The sequence below is a fragment of the Corylus avellana genome, chromosome ca2 (assembly GCF_901000735.1).
Source record: "Corylus avellana chromosome ca2, CavTom2PMs-1.0".
Classification (NCBI taxonomy): Eukaryota; Viridiplantae; Streptophyta; class Magnoliopsida; order Fagales; family Betulaceae; genus Corylus; species Corylus avellana.
This window is the reverse complement of record NC_081542.1, coordinates 19,700,219-19,719,338: the sequence shown is the minus strand read 5'-3', so window position 1 is coordinate 19,719,338 and position 19,120 is coordinate 19,700,219. Positions and strand designations below refer to the sequence as shown.

At 34.3% G+C, this 19,120-nt stretch overlaps 1 long non-coding RNA gene and 1 pseudogene across 1 annotated transcript; both read right to left on the bottom strand.

Annotated features, from left to right (window-relative positions):
* Positions 1–4,985: 4,985 nt before the first annotated feature.
* LOC132171370 (uncharacterized) lies at positions 4,986–6,321 on the bottom strand. The gene is made up of 2 exons (XR_009439029.1): positions 5,995–6,321; positions 4,986–5,253 (listed from the first exon to the last, which is right to left on the bottom strand). It is a non-coding gene; the product is annotated as an uncharacterized LOC132171370 (long non-coding RNA).
* Positions 6,322–14,650: 8,329 nt separating this feature from the next.
* On the bottom strand, positions 14,651–16,140 carry LOC132169271 (uncharacterized; annotated as a pseudogene).
* Positions 16,141–19,120: the final 2,980 nt, after the last annotated feature.

Genomic DNA, 19,120 nt, shown 5'->3' with positions numbered 1-19,120 from the left:
TTTTTCATTTTCTATCACGAGTTTACAATAACAGCTACACTTGACTTTGTAGTCCTCAAAAACATTTCGTAACTGATCTATGAAGTAAACACTAAATTTGAAAGCCTTAAAACGTATTATCTTAGATTTATATGCATTATGTGCACTTTCCAATTTGTCACTTGGAAACATATATATACAAGCTTCATCTAGCTAAGTTATAATATTTCTATACAGCATATAAGAATGTCATGTATGCTTTCATTGTTTTTTTACTAAGTGGAATTAGGTTTTATAAATGATTCTATGCAAGCTTTAAAATAACTAATCATTTTTAGGTGATAGTGCAAATGTGGCAAGTATTTTTTCTTATGTCGGTACAACACAAGTCGTCTTCATGATGATTTCTTGATAAAATTTTATCATAATAGCCTCCAATAATATGTATCATGAAAATATGTTTGTAAAGTTGGTTTCCGCAATACCAAAACCGTATACTATGTATGCTCTCATTTATAGACAAATATACTTGTTTGACATGCAATATATACGTAACATACTTCAAAATCGATGATATTATAATATTATATATACAACAGGACAAAAATTTCCTTCAAACATAATCTACTTGGAGGACTTGAGGATATATAGACTTAGAAATGAGTGGATCCAAACTTTTAAGTGGTACATAATAGCTTTCACGTGCCATGCCAAGCCACCCTCCAACTCTAATAATGTCTGAAAGGTTTTTACGTGTTTCACATCTTCCATAATTTTACCCAAAATCTTCTTTTGGTTCTTTTTCTTATCCATTTGCTGCTCTTAACTAACATAACTTTTGCCACTTTGCTTTTAGCTTTTGTGCTTTTTCTTCTAACAATCATTGACAACTTTTTATTTGAAATTATTGATAATTTTATTTTGGGTTAAAAGCTGGTTAGTCCTCGTGGTTTAACGAACTTCATTTTTTTTCTTTCTTTTTACTTAAGCTTTAATTCGTACTGATACATGGCATATAGCTAAAAACGGAAATTGTATTTTCATTCTATATTCGCCAAAAAAAAAGTAAAAAAAAAAAAAGTGGCGCGCATTTGAATATCAGGGACAAATTATTGTGTCGTTGCTAATAATGTAAGTGGTTGTCATTAATACTGTTAGTAGAGGTGTGAGTCCCGAAACGCAATGATTTCACCTTCTCATTTTAACGTAAGAGGCTTGTCATTAAAAAATAAAAAAAAAATCTTTGCATAATGCATATGTATTAGACTATTAATTAAACTTAGTTCGTTGAGCTTTTATTTTCTTGGCACTCTTTTCTAACATGCATATCCTGTGTTGAAAGTTGTCCATTTTGTTGGAATATTTTATATTTTTTAAATTAGGTTAATTTATTAATATTTTTTTAATAAGTTATTTCTTTTTATGTTAGAATATTTTTATTCTCCATTATTATATTTCATTGTAAGGTTTATTCTCTTATTTAATTAGTTTAGGTCAACTTTAAGATTATTTCGTCACTACTCATTGTCTCTCTATAAATAAAAAGTTATGTAATATTGTTTAAAATATATATAGAATATACAAGATGTAATCTATACGTCTCTCTCCGCTTCCGCTCTCTCTTTTCTTTCTCTTTCATATTTTAATATTGTATATTTTATATATATTTTAACATGGTATCAAAGCCACATTTCTGTTTCTGTGGTTTTCAATAAAAGCCTTATGACGTTTCTCTAGTGTTTTCTAGCATTCTCTTATGACGAACTCCCAATTTTGTTGTCATCCACGGCTTTATTCATTAGCAAATCTTGACACAATGCGGTTTAGCCCTTCACAGGATTTTTAACAGCTAGTTTTTGTTCTCTAGCACCATTGTCAGTTGCGGCTTGGCCCTTCACCGAATTCTTTTAGTGGCTTGTCTCCGTTCTCCGGTATTTCTCCAGCCGTCACTTTAAGCCTTTCTCGTCTCTCTTGTCAGTGAATCTTGGTACAATGTGGTTTTGCCATTCACAAGATTTTTAACGATTAGTTTCCTTTCTCTGGCCTCATTGTCAATTTCGGCTTGGCACTTCACCGGATTTGTTTAGTGGATTGTCTTCGTTCTCCGGTATTTCTCTGGCCATCACCTTCAGCCTTTCTTGCCGGCATTGCCTTTATCCAACCATCGACTTTGGATGCCTTTAAGCTTGAGTTTGAGGGGAGATGTTGGAATATTTTATATTTTCTAAATTAGGTTTATTAATATTTTCCTTAACAAGTTATTTTTCTTTATGTTAGAATATTTTTATTCTCTGTTATTATATTTCCTTGTAAGGTTTATTCGCTCTCTTAATTAGTTTAGGTCTACTTTAGGGTTTCTTGGTCACTACTCACTCACTGTCTCTCTATAAATAGAGAGTTATGTAATATTGTTTAATATATTGAAGATACAAGACATACGTCTCTCTCCGCTTTCGCGCTCTCTTTTCTTTCTCTTTCTTATTTTATTATTTTATATTTTAATTTATATTTCAACACATTCAATGAGGTTTTTTATGCAAAAACCGGCAAGAGGCCATGACTTGGCCACCCTTTGGTTTTTTCTTTCTCAAATTTTTTTTCTTTTTTAGAATTTTTTTTATTTGATTTTATGAAGTATATTTTCGTTATTTGAGAAACATTAACAATTTTTTGTTAGTTTGAAAGAAATATTGTCCCAATTAAAAGTTTGACAGAACATTATCATTTGAATGATAATTAAAAGGGTATATACACTTTTTTCAAAAAAAAAATTAATAGTTGATTGACACTAGCTATCACATGAGTAGGGTAGAATAGTAAGGGAATAAAAATTTAATTTTTATCATTACTCTTAAAATTATCCTCTCAAAAGGTCACTCACGGTTTAAGGTCTTTACCGGATGAAAAATAGGATCAATATTAATTCTTCTCAACTTATCTCTCATACACACACACACAAATATATACATAAAATAGCCCAAACTCTCACTCTCTCAAAAATACATTAATATTACGATATTTGACGTGAACTACAAAAAATAATTTTACATTTATCCCTAAAATAAACGTGCAACAACTTTTCTTCCACAACATTACATAAGAACTTTCGTGGGATCTTGGCATCACCTATCAAGTCATGCATATATGGAAGGTTGTGTATATGAGTCTGTGTGTGGATCGCAGTAGAGGATGTGTAATGAAACGATAACTACTTGGCTGTCAAATGTTTGACGATGGATCCAAACATTTTAGTTGCAGTAGCTTTCACAGGCCATGCGATGCCACCTTTAACTTTAATAATGTCTGAAAAGTAGGTACTAGTTTTACATGTTTCACAGCTTCAATAATTCAGATTCTGAGGACGAGAAAGACTCAGCTCCTTGTTTTGGTTCTTTTGCTTATCCATTTGCTTATTCCCTAACTTTTGCAACTTATTTGCTTTAATTAGCGTTTATAATATTTCTTTTTATATTTGGAAACAATTTTATTTTGAGCTGCTAGCTACCCGTCTTAGTGTTTCCATTAAAGGTGGGTATCGACAAAATCGGTGGCGGTAAGAGATTGTTTGTCCATCGCTCCCCGCCTTAATTTAGTATTTTCACCAACTTTATCTAGTTAATCGAATCTAACCAATTCAACACTTTAGCCTGAATTGCAGAATTAATTATAATATATGTATTTTGAGAGTAATGCTATGCAGTAGCATTTCTTCAGCAAACTGTCCGTAATTGCTGAGCTGGCGTGGGTTAAGTGAACCATGGTTATCAGATTTTTTTATAAAATAAAAAAAAAAATCACTCCTTCGCCCACTGAGTTCCCCAAAATCAGCCTTTTTTAGGTTTTTTCCCCAAAACCTTTTCGCGTCCTCATCTCCCACGCTTCTCCCTCCCCCTTCACCTCCGACCTTCACCCACCACTAAGTACTGCCGCCACAGAACAGACCGCCACCCACGGCACAACGACGCTCACCCACAGCACCAACTCGAAATCCAGAGACGCCACCCAGCCACCACCGACGATACCCACTGAGTTCGAGAAGGCATGCATAAATGTTTTCATTGTTTTGTTGGTTAGAGCTTCTTTGAGCTAGATAAATCTTTCATTTTGGGAAGAAAAAAAAAACACAAGAAATGGAATTTTAGTTGGTTATGGTACGATTTTTCCTTTGCTTTTCGGTTGAGCGCCGATTGGTCATGGGTCTTCTTTCTGCCATGGCCGAATGGGCTAGGTGGGGGGATTTCTTTTACTCCCTGCTTCGGTTTTGCTTCACTCAATAGTTTTGAATATTTTAATCCCTTTGATTTTCGGTGGTTGGTTGAGAATGGGTATATTTCTTGAAAACAATTCTTGGATATTTGGTTTTCGTGGGTTTCTCTGTTTTTGTCTAGTTTTTGATTTTCTGGTTGTACCACACACCAACAAGAAGAATGAAAATGAGATTTCTAGTTTTTGTTTTGGTAATTTTTTTTACCTGGGTTTCTAATTTCATTTTTTGATACTACTACTTCTGTTTTTGCTACTCATAGTTCATAGTATTTTGCTTATTTTGCAAAAACATGGTTTGTTGCCGCAGAGACGGTTATTATCAATGATGCTAAGATGAATAAAAATGAGAAACGCTTGAAGTTGCATTGAAAAACTCTCGGATTGTAACCTTTTTGGTTGTTTGTACCTCTTTGAGGATGATGAAAAAAAACAAATTATTTACATTTCTTGAAGTTGATTTTATGTAATACTTGAAATTAGAGTTTGTTAAAATGAACAAATGATTTTGGTTGCTTCTTTAATCTTATCCACAAGGGTAAAGGCATTTCATGATTTGGACATAACTTGCAACGTACAACAAGAGTCCATGGTGCTTCTATTTCATCTTCAGTTTCAACGGACCCAAAATTTATAGAAGCTTTAACCAGTAATACATACAAGGCATCAATCAAAGATCGAGGTTGTTGGAGAGTGATAACCGAATCAATACTCGAGGCACATTCATCAAAAAAAAATTTGACTCATGTACACAACCTTTCTTAACCAATTTCACAAGCACAGTGGTCCACATACAAAATAATTTGCAACTTCAAACAACACATTCTCTTATTAAAACTCAAATCAAATCAGGAAAAATGGCTAATACATATGACAACGTGTAGTTCTTGAAAATCAAATCAAATCCCATCGTTTATCATCCTTTACACCCGTGTTCTTTTGAATTTCTTGAAAATCCCTCTAACGAGCATGTAGCTCTGCTTCTCCTTGATCCCGCCCAAAATCTTACATCTGAAAATAAGAAACAGAACATTAGCTTCAAGTTATTTCAAATGAAAGGAAAATTTTCTTTTGATAAGGAAATTCAGCTGCAGCTAGTTGTGAATAGCAGCAGTAACACAAATGAAAGGAATTTTTTTTTTTTTTAATAAATAAAGCTCTTTCTAAAGGCAATAAATTTTCTCACAGACATTTCATCAAACACGTGTAGCTTGACATTCACAACTAGCTACAACTAAAAGAAAGCACAAACAAATTCGAGAATGTTAACAATCAAAACCAGCCACACACAAAGGAATCAAAACTTTCTTTTTGCATCCAAGACAAAAGAGCTACAATAATATTTTTCATGTTCATTAGTTGCTTCCAAAGACAAAATCAACTTGCAGATGTAGATGCAGATGAAAACCATACAATGGGCAGAAGAGAGAGAGAGAGAGCTTGGATAGATGGTGATCGACGAACATGGAAAAATCGACGAAATCGGAACCCATTCATGCAGATCGACGAAATCGGAACCCATTCGTGCAGAGACTTGTACAGAATCGAAGGACACGGAAAAATTGATGATGATTCGGCAAAATCGAAACCCATTCTTTCACGGAGTTGTATAGAATCGAAGAACATGAAATAATAACCCAAAATTCACAAACAACCCAAAACCCAAGAACTGACTTTTTTTTCTTTTCTTTTTTTTTGTCTCAAAATGAAAGAAGCTCTAACCAACAAAACAATGAAATCATCTATACATACCATCTCCAACTCACCGGGCGTCGCCAGTGGTGGCTGGGTGGCGTCTCCGGATTTCGAGTTGGTGCCGTGGGTGGCAGTCTGTTCGGTGGCGGCAGTGCTTGGTGATGGGAGAAGGCGGGAGGGAGAAGTGTGGGAGAGGAGGACGGGGAAAGGTTTTGGGGGAAAAAATAAAAATTACGAAACCCTATCACACTTTTACTCTTCAGGCGTGATTTTATTTTATTTTTATAAAAAAAAGCTGATAACCATGGTTCACTTAACCAGGACAACTCAGCACCATGCGGACAGTTTGCTGAAGAAATGCTACTGCGTAGCATTACTCGTATTTTGAAACCAAAGATATAAAAGCTTGCAGTCGATCTGGTATTAATGAAAGTTTAAGAAGATCGACTATATATATTTTGAGTAAACAAAAAAGTTGAGACACCAAAAACAAATTTTTATTGTGAAAGCAAATAAAATATAAGATCTCATATTGTTGATAATGGCTCAAATTGTCAATAAGTGTGAAGATAATTGCTGAAAAATATCAATATTCAAGTTAGTGGGCTCAAGTCATATTTATCTATAAGAGGATAAGGTTAGTTTTAAAAGGAGTCAAAGAACAACTGGAATTTGATTTTTGGAGAAAACGTGTGTGGATAAACATGTGGGTTGCAATGCTTACCTTCATCATCATGAGAAGACTTTGTATTCATGATGGTTTCGTTTTTCCAGTAGCAATTAGATTAGAATTGTTTCTCCTCTTTTTTCGTGATTAAGCCATTATAAAAGGACATGCTGTCCTTGGTTAAGTGGGGATCCGAAAATTAAAATTGGTGAGAGCACTTTGTGACATTTACAAAGTGTAGAGAGTTTTTCTTTACTGGGTATTAGAGAGGGACAGTTGAGTGGGGTGTACAAGGGGTTAAGGGCTTGGGATATTAAACTCGAGCGGTTCAGGCTTGTACCATTGTACTCAATATTTCTCAATAGTAAAGAAGGAGACCGGATCACGCCCCGTGGACGTAGGCATATTGCCGAACCACATAAACTATTTGTGTACATGTGTGATTGGTGTGTGTTCTCGTGTGTTTTCCTTCCAAACTTGTCTTTCGCATAAAGGGCTGGTGAAAAATTGGTAACCAATTAATTATCAATTTTCCCAACACATATATACATATATATATATATATATATATATGTCATCTGGTGTATGCATGGCAATCCCAAGGTTTGGTCTTGGCTCATCCAAAAATTTGTTTGGTAAAGTCTGGAGACTTTGAAAGCTAAACAAGATGTCATTTGTCAAATTTAAAGCTATGTTGATTTTATGCGCCTAAAGACAAGGTTTATGAGCAGTTAGACTAGGTCATCACTAGCCATCATGAGGCCCACACATCAAACTGTGTACTTCTCTGATTATGGCAACAATGCAGAAAATTTGGCCTAACTTTTGTCCTATCTTACAAAAACAGCTATGCCGATTTTTTTTTTTTTAACCTTTATATCACATCAACTTACCTTTATGTCATTTCAACCAATTTTTTTCTCATTTTTCCTCTAAACTTTTTTGGCAAAAACACACCCTTTAGGGTGCCCAAGGAAAAAGAAAATAAAAATTGTTTTTGGGATATGATTTTTAGAGTTAAGTATTTTAGAAAGTTCTGTTGAAATCTAATTCCAATCCAATCAAGAAATTTGCTCATTCATATTCTGTCAATAATTGCAAATGAATAGAAATAATCATTTTATTTCAACTTTTTGAGATGCTCATTCTTCTTATTGTCAGGTAACCATCATTTTAGTGTGCATGGAAAGAAACGTGATATAGAACACGCCAACATACTATTTTACACGTCAGCGTACTATTTTACTTCACCCGCATGAAAAAGTTGCGAGAAAAAAAGAAAAAGTAGAGATTGACTGGAAATGTATGCATCCAAACAAAAACTTGACTAGAGTGTGTGAAACAAACAAACGTGATGAGCCGGTTAAAAGGTTCGTCAAAGTCTTAATTCTCCCAGTATTTGTCGGAACTTCCGTGCATGTTTCCACAAATTAAACAAAGACGTGCTGGTCAATCCATCCCATGGTGCATCTTTCAGAAAGAAAAGTCCCTTTCCCATGAATCTTCAATTTCCATCTTTCCCATTGTTCACGTTATAATAACTAGAATTTAAACTTCGTTTACTTGGACATAAAATGAAAATTTGTTTGATAAAGTTTGGAGACTTTGAAAACTAAACAAGATGTCATTTGTCAAATTTATGCGCCCAAAGACAAGGTTTATGAGCAGTTAGACTAGGTCATCACTAGCCATCATGAGGCCCACACATCAAACTGTGTGCTTCTCTGATTATGGCAACAACGCAGAAAATTTGGCCTAACTTTTGTTCTATCTTACAAGTTAGCTATGCCCATTTTTTTTTTTAAGTAGTTAATTAATCTAATCTGTTTTTAAATTCAAAATATTGTCTTTATATATTTTTGAAAAGTAATAAATTATAAAAAAATAATATGGTACACTAAATGTTTGAACATAATAAAATTACATATAAGAAAAATTATTTAAATATAATTAAATGCTCTTAATTAAGCTAATTTAATGACCAATTCACTCTTAAAAAATTGGTTAAAAAATTATGCTTTAAAAAATTTGTTTATTCTTTTTTTTAAAAAAAGTGAGTTCACGCCTCATGTCATAATTTTAAACAAGTTATATATATTGGATCTGGCTTAGGTGCGGTAGTTAAAAACTACCGCATTAAATCTCCCAACGGCTCAAATTAAACAAAAAAGAAAAAAAAGAAAACAAAGGCTGTGATTTCTTTCACGGAATCGTTCCCTTCTGTCACGCTTCTTCTCCTTCTTCCTTTCTCTCTCTAAACCCATTCTTCTTCTTCTTCCTTTCTCTTCCTTGTTTTTATTTTGGTTATTTTTTATGCCTAGGACGATATAGGGGAGTTTAATTAGTTATTTTCTTTTGGTTTGAGAGGAAGGAAGGTGTTGGTTTTCTTGAGAAGTTTGTGGCCTTTTTTTTTTTTGTGACTTGAATTTTTTTGGGTTTTTTCTCTAATGACCCCCTGGGTTGGTGTTTTTGAAGATTTGGGTAGTTCTTAAATTGAACCCAATTTTGAGGTCCAGTTTTTTCTCCACATTCAACATGTTCTTCATCATGAATTGCAAGAACCCCAACCCAGGCGGGTAGAGAGAGAAAGGAAGAGGTTTAAGAGAGAAAGATGGGTTTTGAGGAGAAGAGGGAGAATAAGGTTAGAGAAATTATGTGAAAATACTCAGTTTGGTTAGAAATTGTCTTGATTAATTCTCAGATTAAACAAAAACAAGAAGAGAAAGGAAGAAGAAGAAGAAGAAGAATGGGTTTAGAGAGAGAAAGGAAGAAGAAGGAGAAGAAGCGTGAGAGAAGGCAGCTGTTCCATGAAATCGCAGCCTTTTTTTTCTTTTTCTTTGTTTTCTGTTTAATCCCAATCGTTGGGAGATTTAACAGCATGGTGCGATAGTTTTTAACTACCGCACCTAAGCCGGATTTATATATATTCATATTGAATATGAAACGGTTAGCAGAGTTGAAATTTATCACTTGTCCCAATTTCTCTTTTTAAAAGGTAAAGTTAGTTAATTAGGTGAAACCCACTTGTCTTATTTATTTTTTATGTTTTTTAAATTTTTCGTAGTGATAATTATAACACCAACACGAGGAAACAGTCACTCACGTTGGTCTATTTTATAATATTATTTTATTAATATTGTTGTTTAAAATTTTTTTACTAATATAGTAATATTATAATATACCAGCGTAAGTGACTGTTTATTCACACTGCTATTATGATTATCACTAATCTATTTTTTTTTATTTTATTAATTAGTTTTATCAACTTTTAAAGTCAGTCAAACTTTTGTTTTCTTCTCAAAAGAAATGTTTTAAAAACAGTATATGCTTTCATTTCAAATAGACACAATGATTGAGCATGTGAGGACTTGAAAAGATTCATGAAGGTATCTATCAAAGGGAGCTACAGTAGACTGTTGGATGGCGTTGAAATGACTATGAAACGACTCGGAAAGTCATCGGAATTTGCCTCGTGTCCCAATTTCTCTTTTTAAAGGGTAAAGTTGGATGATCAGGTGAAACCCACGTGCCTCGCTTTTTTTTTCTTTTTTTTTTTTTTTTTTTTTATTAATTACTTTTATCAACATTAAAAGTCAGTCAACTACTAAATATATGTTTTAGCTTTGTTTCTTTCTCAAAAGAAATGTTTTTAAAATAATTACGAATTACGAGTAGCATGTTAGTCGCAGCTGGAATTTTTGCTTTACTAATATATTTGTATTATCTGAAATGTGAATGCTTTGTAGTGCACTAATATTATAAGATTAACTTTGAGCCCGTTTAGGAGTGCGATTTCAATAAGTGCGATTTTAAAAATTACGTTTTTAAAAATTGTGTTTTTAAAATCGCTACTTTTTAAAATCGCACAGGCGTTTGGTAAAAAATACTAAAAAATATTTTTTTTATCAATTGAGTGTTTGGATAACATTAGCGTATATTTGCGGTTTTATGACCAAATTACCAATAAGGATGAACAAGACAGAGAGGATGAAGAAAAAAAAAGAGAAAAGAAGGGTTTTAATATATTTTAGGTGGGTATTCTTGGTATTTTTTTCATTCCGGTTCTAAAAAAGGTAACTATTGCACCAAATATCTTTTTAGTAAAAATCGTGATTTTGTTTTAAATTCGCACTTTTTCAAATAAGCACCCTCTAATCAGCTTATGGAAATCGCAGATTTTTTTCGCGATTTTAAAATTTGCGTTTTTAAAATCGCAATCCCAAACACCCTAAAGTTGTGATTTGGTTTAAAATCGCAGATTATTTTTTTAAAAACGCACTCCCAAACACACCCTTAACCATAAAATTAATATAATCCCGGAAATATCTGCTTTTTAAGAATCCACATGATGCAGCACAGCAGGGATATAATAGGAAATCCCGGGCCCCACTCGGTTTTGGCCTTTTGGGGCATTGCACATATATATAAACTAAAGTGATTAATAAGACCTCGTGATTCATACTAATTTCATAGCAATGTAGCACCCATATATGGTCTACTGGCGACTATTGTACGTTGATGTTGTGCTTGAAATTAAAGAATATGTTTGGCAAAGTAATATTTTTGTTTTTAGCCATAAATTTCTGTGTTTATGATGGCTAAAAGCATTTAGGGTAAAGTCTAAGTACCCCTCAAACTATTATCAAATTGACAATGTTTCCTAAACTTTTAATTATGAAAATGTCCCCCCAAACTACTAAAACATTGTCAAAGCCTCTCTCAATAGTAGAAAAAAGATAAAAATGCATTTATATATTTATTAATAAGACAAAAATACCCCTACAAATTCAATAAAAATATAAATTAATTTTTTTAATTAAAAAAAAAACGAAAAATTTTAATTTAAAAGAACGATTTTTTAAAAAATTTAATTTAAACCCTAAAAAAAAAAATACATTTTTTAAAAAACTTTTGTTTTAGAAAACGAAAATTTTTATTCCCTTAAAAGAAAATTGTTATTTTTTAAAACATAAACTTTTATTTAATAAAGTTATAAAACAAAAACAAAAAAATCAATTTTAATTTTAAATTTGCCACCCTTTGGATTTTTTTTTTTTTTTTTTTTAAGTTTTAGGTTTTTCCTAGAAGTTATAGAATTTTTTGTTTTTATTTTACTAAGGGTAGTTTAGTAATTGGGGGAACATTGTTACAATTGAAAGTTTTGGGGAGACATTGTCAATTGGGTGATAGTTTGAGGAAGGTATATATATAGACTTTCCCGAAACAATTACGTTATAAATTGAAGGCTAGCTACTTAAGAAAAATTAAGTCGTTAAACAAAGTACTAAAAATTAATGCGTTTAACCCTTTTATTAATTTTGACTAGTAGCTATCTTTGGTTTCAAATATGTATAAAAAAGCTTCATGTTTGGTATCAATGAAACTTTAAGAAGGCTATATTTTGAGTAAACAAAAAAGCTGAGACACCAAAACAAATTATTTTTATTGTGAAAGCAAATGAAATATAAGATGTCATATGTCATCTGGTGTTTGGCAACCCGAAGGTTTGATCTTGGTCCACCCAAAAGTTTGTCTGGTAAGAGTCTGGAGCTCGACTTTATAAACAAAACAAGATGTCATCTGTATAATGGGTCTAAAGTAGATAGATATTATAGCCCATTTCTATTACGAGATTAGTCGTTAGTTGGGCCTAGTAGTTAGAGCTGAGTCTATATATATATATAAGACTCCTTACATAATTGTAAAGATATCAAAAGAATTTGTAGTATGTTTATTATAAACTTTGGAGGTTTAAGCATCTTTGAAATGCTTAGTTTTTTATAAACAGTTTCAACTTTCATCAATTCATCATTCATCTTAGTTTTCTATAACCCTTTGGACATGTGGTGGAATGAAGGAGAGTGGTAACATGCAAGCGTATGAGGAGAAGATGTGCTAAGGATTGTGTTTTTGCCCCTTATTTTGCAGCAGATGAACCCCAGAAGTTTGATAACACATTACACGCGCAAAGTGGTTGGTGCCGGCAATGTCAAAAAAATATATGGTGCATGTTAGTAATTGGACATCCCAATAATGAAAGCTCAAACCGTAACCAAAGAAGCTGGTCATTGTTAGTGTCCCTCTAGTCCAGGCCCATGACTAGATAAGGCCCAAGGTTGTACATCACCGTTCGAGGCCATAATTAGTCGAGGATTATTCGATGAGTGAAATGGGGATCAGATCCCAATCCGAACATCTATTCTAATTGCTTGGAAATTAATATGTTAACACACTATCTAGGATATTATCACTATTCGATTACACCCATGGAAATCGATGTCATACGAACCCCTAACTCCAATTCGGCGATCTTAGAGTATGATCACATCATGCTTATCAATCTACACGATGTGACCAATGTTGCTTCAACCCCCTAAACTTAGGAGTGCTGTAATACCCTGAAACCGAACTGGACCGAAACCGAAACCTGAAACCGAACCGGAAACTGACCGGCTGTCTGCCCAGCTGCCAAAAAAAAAAAAAACCAGAACCCCGGTTCAGGTCCCGGTTTTTGGCACCCGGTAAAAACCGGGAAAACCGGAACCGGGTCTTATTTTATTAAATAATATATATATATATATATATATTGTCTTTGTAATATGTTTGTAAACTATTTTTATTGTAAGTGTATTTCTTTTGATTGGTAGATTATTTAAATACTTGTTTTATTTTTTATTTTTTTGGGTTTTGAATTGTTGTAGTAAGGGGTATTTATTTCTTGTTCATGTTGGTTTGTTTACATACTTGTTTTTACTTTTTATTGTTTTAATGTTTTCTTTATGTATCTAATTTAAAATGATTTTTAGGGTATTTTAAAAAATTTGATTTTTTTATTTCTAAGGCTCATATAGGCAAAAACATTGATTTTTTTAGGATTTTTAGGCTTTTTTAGGTTTATTTTTTAATTATTTGGAACAATCATAATAAAACCTCTTTAATTTAGACAAAAAGATTAATAACTTTTTTTTAAATGACCTAACTTATGAAAAAAAATAATGGGTTTATTTTAGGCCCAATACCTAAAATAAGCTCCAAACACTAATTTTTTTCAAAAACCGGTTACCGGACCGAGTAAAACCGGAATCGGCCGGGAACCGGGACCCTGGTTAACCGGGGTCCCGGTTTTGGATCCGGTTTCCCAAAACCGAGAACCAGGGTACCTCGGTTCCGGTTCCGGTTTTGGCCAAAAACCGGGAAATCGGACCGGGTTGACACCCCTACCTAAACTAAAGGGTATGAACATCACAACCTTTTGACACTTAATTTTCGGACATGTTTGAGCTACCCCCAATTCCGAGATTTGGGGGTATGGGGTTCCACCCTTCAATGCCACGGTGAAAAGGAGCCCATATTTAAGCTAGACTTAGATCAAGTAAAGTGGACTCTCAAAAACTAATCTCCTTTCTTTGGAGCCAAGTCTTGATCCACCCAAAATCGATAATTCATTTAAGCACCGAAATTATTCTTCCTGCCAACACGCTCCCACAAACTCCTTTGCCTAACATTTATTCTATCTTACAAGTTCCCACTTTCATACCATAAACTTTGTTTCAAGATGCCATAATAATATAATAAGCAACTTCATGAGAAATAACTTCTTGTCTTTAGTATTGGCCAACTCAAACAAAATTTTCTAGTTCTGCCCTACTAGCATTATTTATCACACTTATTTCACACCAACTAAAGTGATGTGTTTTAAGTGGCTTCCATGTTAGCCACTTATATATATATATATATCATTTCAAATATGCCATGCAACCAATATGAAATGAGTGTGATAAATGAGTGTGAAGAGTGTTATTCAAATGAAAAAGGCTCAAAGCGGAGAGAACGTCTAATCTTGCTCTCTTTATGATTGGGCTCATTAACATTGAAACTGGTGTCAATTTCTCCCTCATTAAATCCCTGAAAAGTTTTGGTAATAGGGTGTGAAAACAAGCCACCAAAATTTAGGGGACAAACCAGCTGTTAATATTTGTGATCAAAGTCTAAACAATATGATGGGAAAGACTATACATGTAAAGTCATGAGTGGGAAAGGAGCCGCTCAGGATGTTGAGTTTTCTGAAGTAAGTAAATGTTTTGCTGCCATCAAGTCAGGAAGCACAATGGCACCTGATTTCCTCCATTCCTCAGCATCAGGAGTCTTAAATCTATTCAATAGTAATGCATGCATCCCCACATTCTTTGCTGGCACGTAGTCTTTGCATGGTGTCCCCAATATGCAGAACTTCTTCTGGTGCAACACCAGCTCTATCCAAGGCAATCTCATAAATCCTTGTGTCAGGTTTCTCTACACCTTCCAGACCAGAGAACACACCAAAGTCCCATTAAGATCCCTGCACAACACATTAGACTTGACACTATCAGCATCTCTAGTCTATCCCAAGCATATACACACGAATGAATAAAAAAGCAATCAACTTCGTTGATGTTTAAAAAGGGTAGGTATAGATAGGGATCTTATACAAATGCATGAATGGAAAATAACAACAAAAAAAAAAAAAAAAAAAAAGACAAAAAACACTACTCTTCACCAAAACTTTTTAGGCAGCTTGAAGTTAAATGGTTTGCAGTGATATTGATATAAATCATGGTAACCTGAATTATTGTAGTAAAATGAGAACAACTCAGGGATCCCATCATCATGTATGCCTGACCATAAATGCATGTTTTTATGGTGATCATCAATATTACCCGTTGGTAGACTTTCATAACAATGCTAAATCCAATTACTCCTACTTTGATCCAGATCAATTAAGATAAACTAAATAAGAATTTGGGAACCAAAATACCAGAACAGAACAATTTGTTTTACCTGGTTCAGATTAGGGGCTGGAAGAATTACATCCCGATACCGGTACTCTGCATTACTAATAATCCCAACTTTAAGCCCCTGCTCATGCACCCATCTTAGAAATGGTTGGGAATCTGGAAAGATGGTATAAGGAGCAGATGGACCAAATGATGAATATATGCGTCTGAACACCTTCTCAAATGTCTCCTCATCATAATCATATCCAGCCTGTAGTCAAAACAATATTACCCTTAAAACTTCCTGACAAGGAAATCATATGTAAAAGTCTGAGCCAAAAAGTACACATTTTACTTTCAGTATCATTATGGTCACTCTACTTTGTTAATAGGGGTGCGTTTTATAACTCATAAAAGTAATAAATAAATTCTCATACATTGAACTACACTTGCCTTTTTGGAGAACAATGTGTGTACCACCATACCATGATTTCATACACAACGATTACCAACAAGTATAAAGCCAGTGTAGCACTTATTGCAAACAGTATAAAGCCAAATCGATACATTGGATCAACCAACCCCTTCAGCAGTTTCAACAAACCCTGCATTTACACTATTTAAACATTTAGGTAGCATAAAAAAAATGTTCCAACTAAGTCGGTGAAAATGTTAAGGCAAATCTCCATTTTTTGTTTGATTAAGTTGCTCTGCATCAATGACAAAATTATGTAAAATGCAAAGGCTTCTCCATCAAATAATAGAATCTTGGTGAACATGCATTTTCTTTTCAAAATTTTAGTTTTTGTCAATAATGCTAATTAACATGAAAGTCCTTTTTTGACAAAGTAGCTCAATCACTCCAAATGGAAAATTGTTGAGGGAGAAAAATATGGTCTGCACTAAAACCCTCCTACATCAAATATTACAAATTATAAGCATCTTGCCCGAATATGAACAATATAAGAAAAGAAGAGAAATTCATAGCCACATATCAAACTCTCATCTACCCCATGAAAATTCATGACTTGCCAATCTTTTCAAACAACCCCGGATAAGAAACTTTGCAATGCTATCTAACCTGTTGAGGGTGACATGAACCCATCCATTTGCTAGTGGGCCCGTGAGGTGGCTTCTCCTAGTTGGCTTTGTAGTAGGAGTATTGTTTTACCGACTCTTTCTCAAAGTCCTCCTAGGTGTAGGGGTTTGAGATTGAGTTGGAGAAGGCTTTAGTCCACCTTGCTTTTGGATTTCCTTTGACCGACTTTGAGCCTTATAAAAGGCATGCTTCAGCTTGGTTCTAGTGTGTGCCAAACGTGAATATTGTTAAACATACTGCTGAAGAAGTCCCTAAAGTTTCTGTTACTGCTGAAGTCTTCTAGTCTTACTACATCTCTAGTTTTCTAGTTTTACTACATCTCTTTCTTTATCTTTAAGTCATTTGTTTGCATTCTACTTCTCTTGTTCTCTTGTTATTAATTTCAGATTAGTATTAAGTCTTATGTTAAGGATTATGTTATTAGTTTTTGAATTCACATCAACTTATGTTATCAAAGTTGGTGATGGATTATATTTGTATTTTATGTTCTATTTAATCTTAATGAGAAAGCAGCACAAATCATTCTGCAAAATCACGTTCTTTAAGAACCCTTTTATGGTATCAGAGCCAATATAGGCATACGCCCCATAGCTCTTCTTTCTTAAGCTGCTTTCTTTTCTTTTCTCTTCTTCTCCTACATCACACAAACAGCTCTTCTATGGCAGTCAATACCTCCTTTTCTCCTCCTTCTTTTTCTCCACCTACCCTTTCTCAATTCAATGGAAAGCTTGAAGGTTCAAACTATCTTGATTGGAAAACTCAATTCATGCCTATCCTGCGTACCCATGAATTATTAGGCATCGTGGATGGAACCGAACCATGTCCTACTCAATTTATCACTGATGACAGTGGTAAAGAAACCCTCAATCAAGAATTCACCATCTGGAATAGAAAGGATCAATGCATCCTAAGTTGGATCAATGTCACATTATCTGAGAAGGTCTTGTCCACAGTTTATGGACTTGATACTTCCAAACAAGTCTGGTCAGCCATAGCAACCAGGTTTGCTAATGATTCTAGGTCTGGAATTGCCAATCTCAAAAGACAATTACTGAGTCTTCACCAATGCTCCTTGACCTGCTCAGACTACATTCAATCAGCCAAAGTATGGTCTGATCAACTAGCTGCTGTGGGAAAACCTATCTCTGATGAGGACCTCATCTCATTGCTTCTCAATGGCCTCAATCCCTCCTTCAACAGCTTTGTCACCACTGTCTCCCTCCTAACCCGAGAGAAACAACTCTCTATTGATGATTTCCAAGAAGAACTCATCAATCATGAAACGTTGATCAATCAACAGCAAGCTTCAACAGTTGACACTTCAACTTTTGCCTTGTTTACACAGAAACAAGGTCAGAAATCATCCAAGAACTGTGGTGGGTATCTTCCCAGAAATTTCAGTTCTAGACCACCTACTGCCAAATTTTCTGCTACTGCCTCTGCATTCACCACAACCCCAAGGTACAGCAGGCCTCTTGGTCCAAGGTCTCCTTATTCCCCTACACCAAGGTACAACACTCCTACTTATGCTCCTACTCCAAGGTACAATAATACACCTGCTTTGTTGCCAACTCCTAGCACTAGTTAGCCATCTCGCATGCCATGTCAAATATGTGGAGGAGTCAATCATCAAGCACTAGATTGCTACTATAGGATGGATTACTCCTATCAAGGAAGACACCCTCCTCCTCAATTGGCAGCAATGGTGGCGCAATCCAACAATGCCTTTGAAGACCCTCAATGGTTCGCTGACAGTGCCGCCAACATACATATTACTCAAGACTTGGAGAACCTTAATGTTCAGGAACCTTTTCAACAACATGACACTGTTGCCGTGGGGAATGGTACAGCTCTTACCATAGCAAATTCTGGTTCTACCACTCTTCAAGCCCCTCATTCTAATTTTAGTTTTAAATTGAATAATGTCTTACACTGTCCTGAATCAACTGCAAATCTAGTCTCAATTCAACGCTTTTGTGTAGATAATTCTTGCTACTTTATTCTAACCGCATCTCATTTTTTTATCATTGATCTTCAGACAAAGGCAATCCTCTTGGAAGGGAAGAGTGAGAATGGCATGTATCCTCTCAAGCTGGGCAAGAAGTCTCACAACAACAACAAGTCTTTTATAGCTTTATTAGGAATAAGAACATCATCCTTAGTATGGCATTTTAGGTTAGGTCATCCATCTAATGATGTAGTTACTCGAGTTGTTCGAGATAACAATTTACCTCTTTCGCATTCAAATTATGTTTCAGATTCAAATTTCAATAAAAATTTGCTTTGTGGTTCCTGACAATTGGGTAAAAGTAAGAAACAAGCTTTTTCTCCATCTACCCGTGTCTCTTTATTTCCTCTTCAACTTATTCACACTGACATCTGGACCTCTCCAGTACTATCAATCAGTGGATACAAATATTATATAGTTTTTGTGGATGATTTTTCAAGATTCACATGGATCTATCCCCTACATACAAAATCAGCAACCTATGATACATTCCTCAAGTTTAAACTTCTAGTTGAAAAACAATTCTCTACATCCATTAAAGCAATCCAATCTGATGGAGGAGGAGAGTTCACATCCCATCTCTTCCAAACTTTCCTAAAAAACAATGGAATTGAACATAGAAAAAGCTGCCCTTATACTTCCCCTCAAAATGGTCT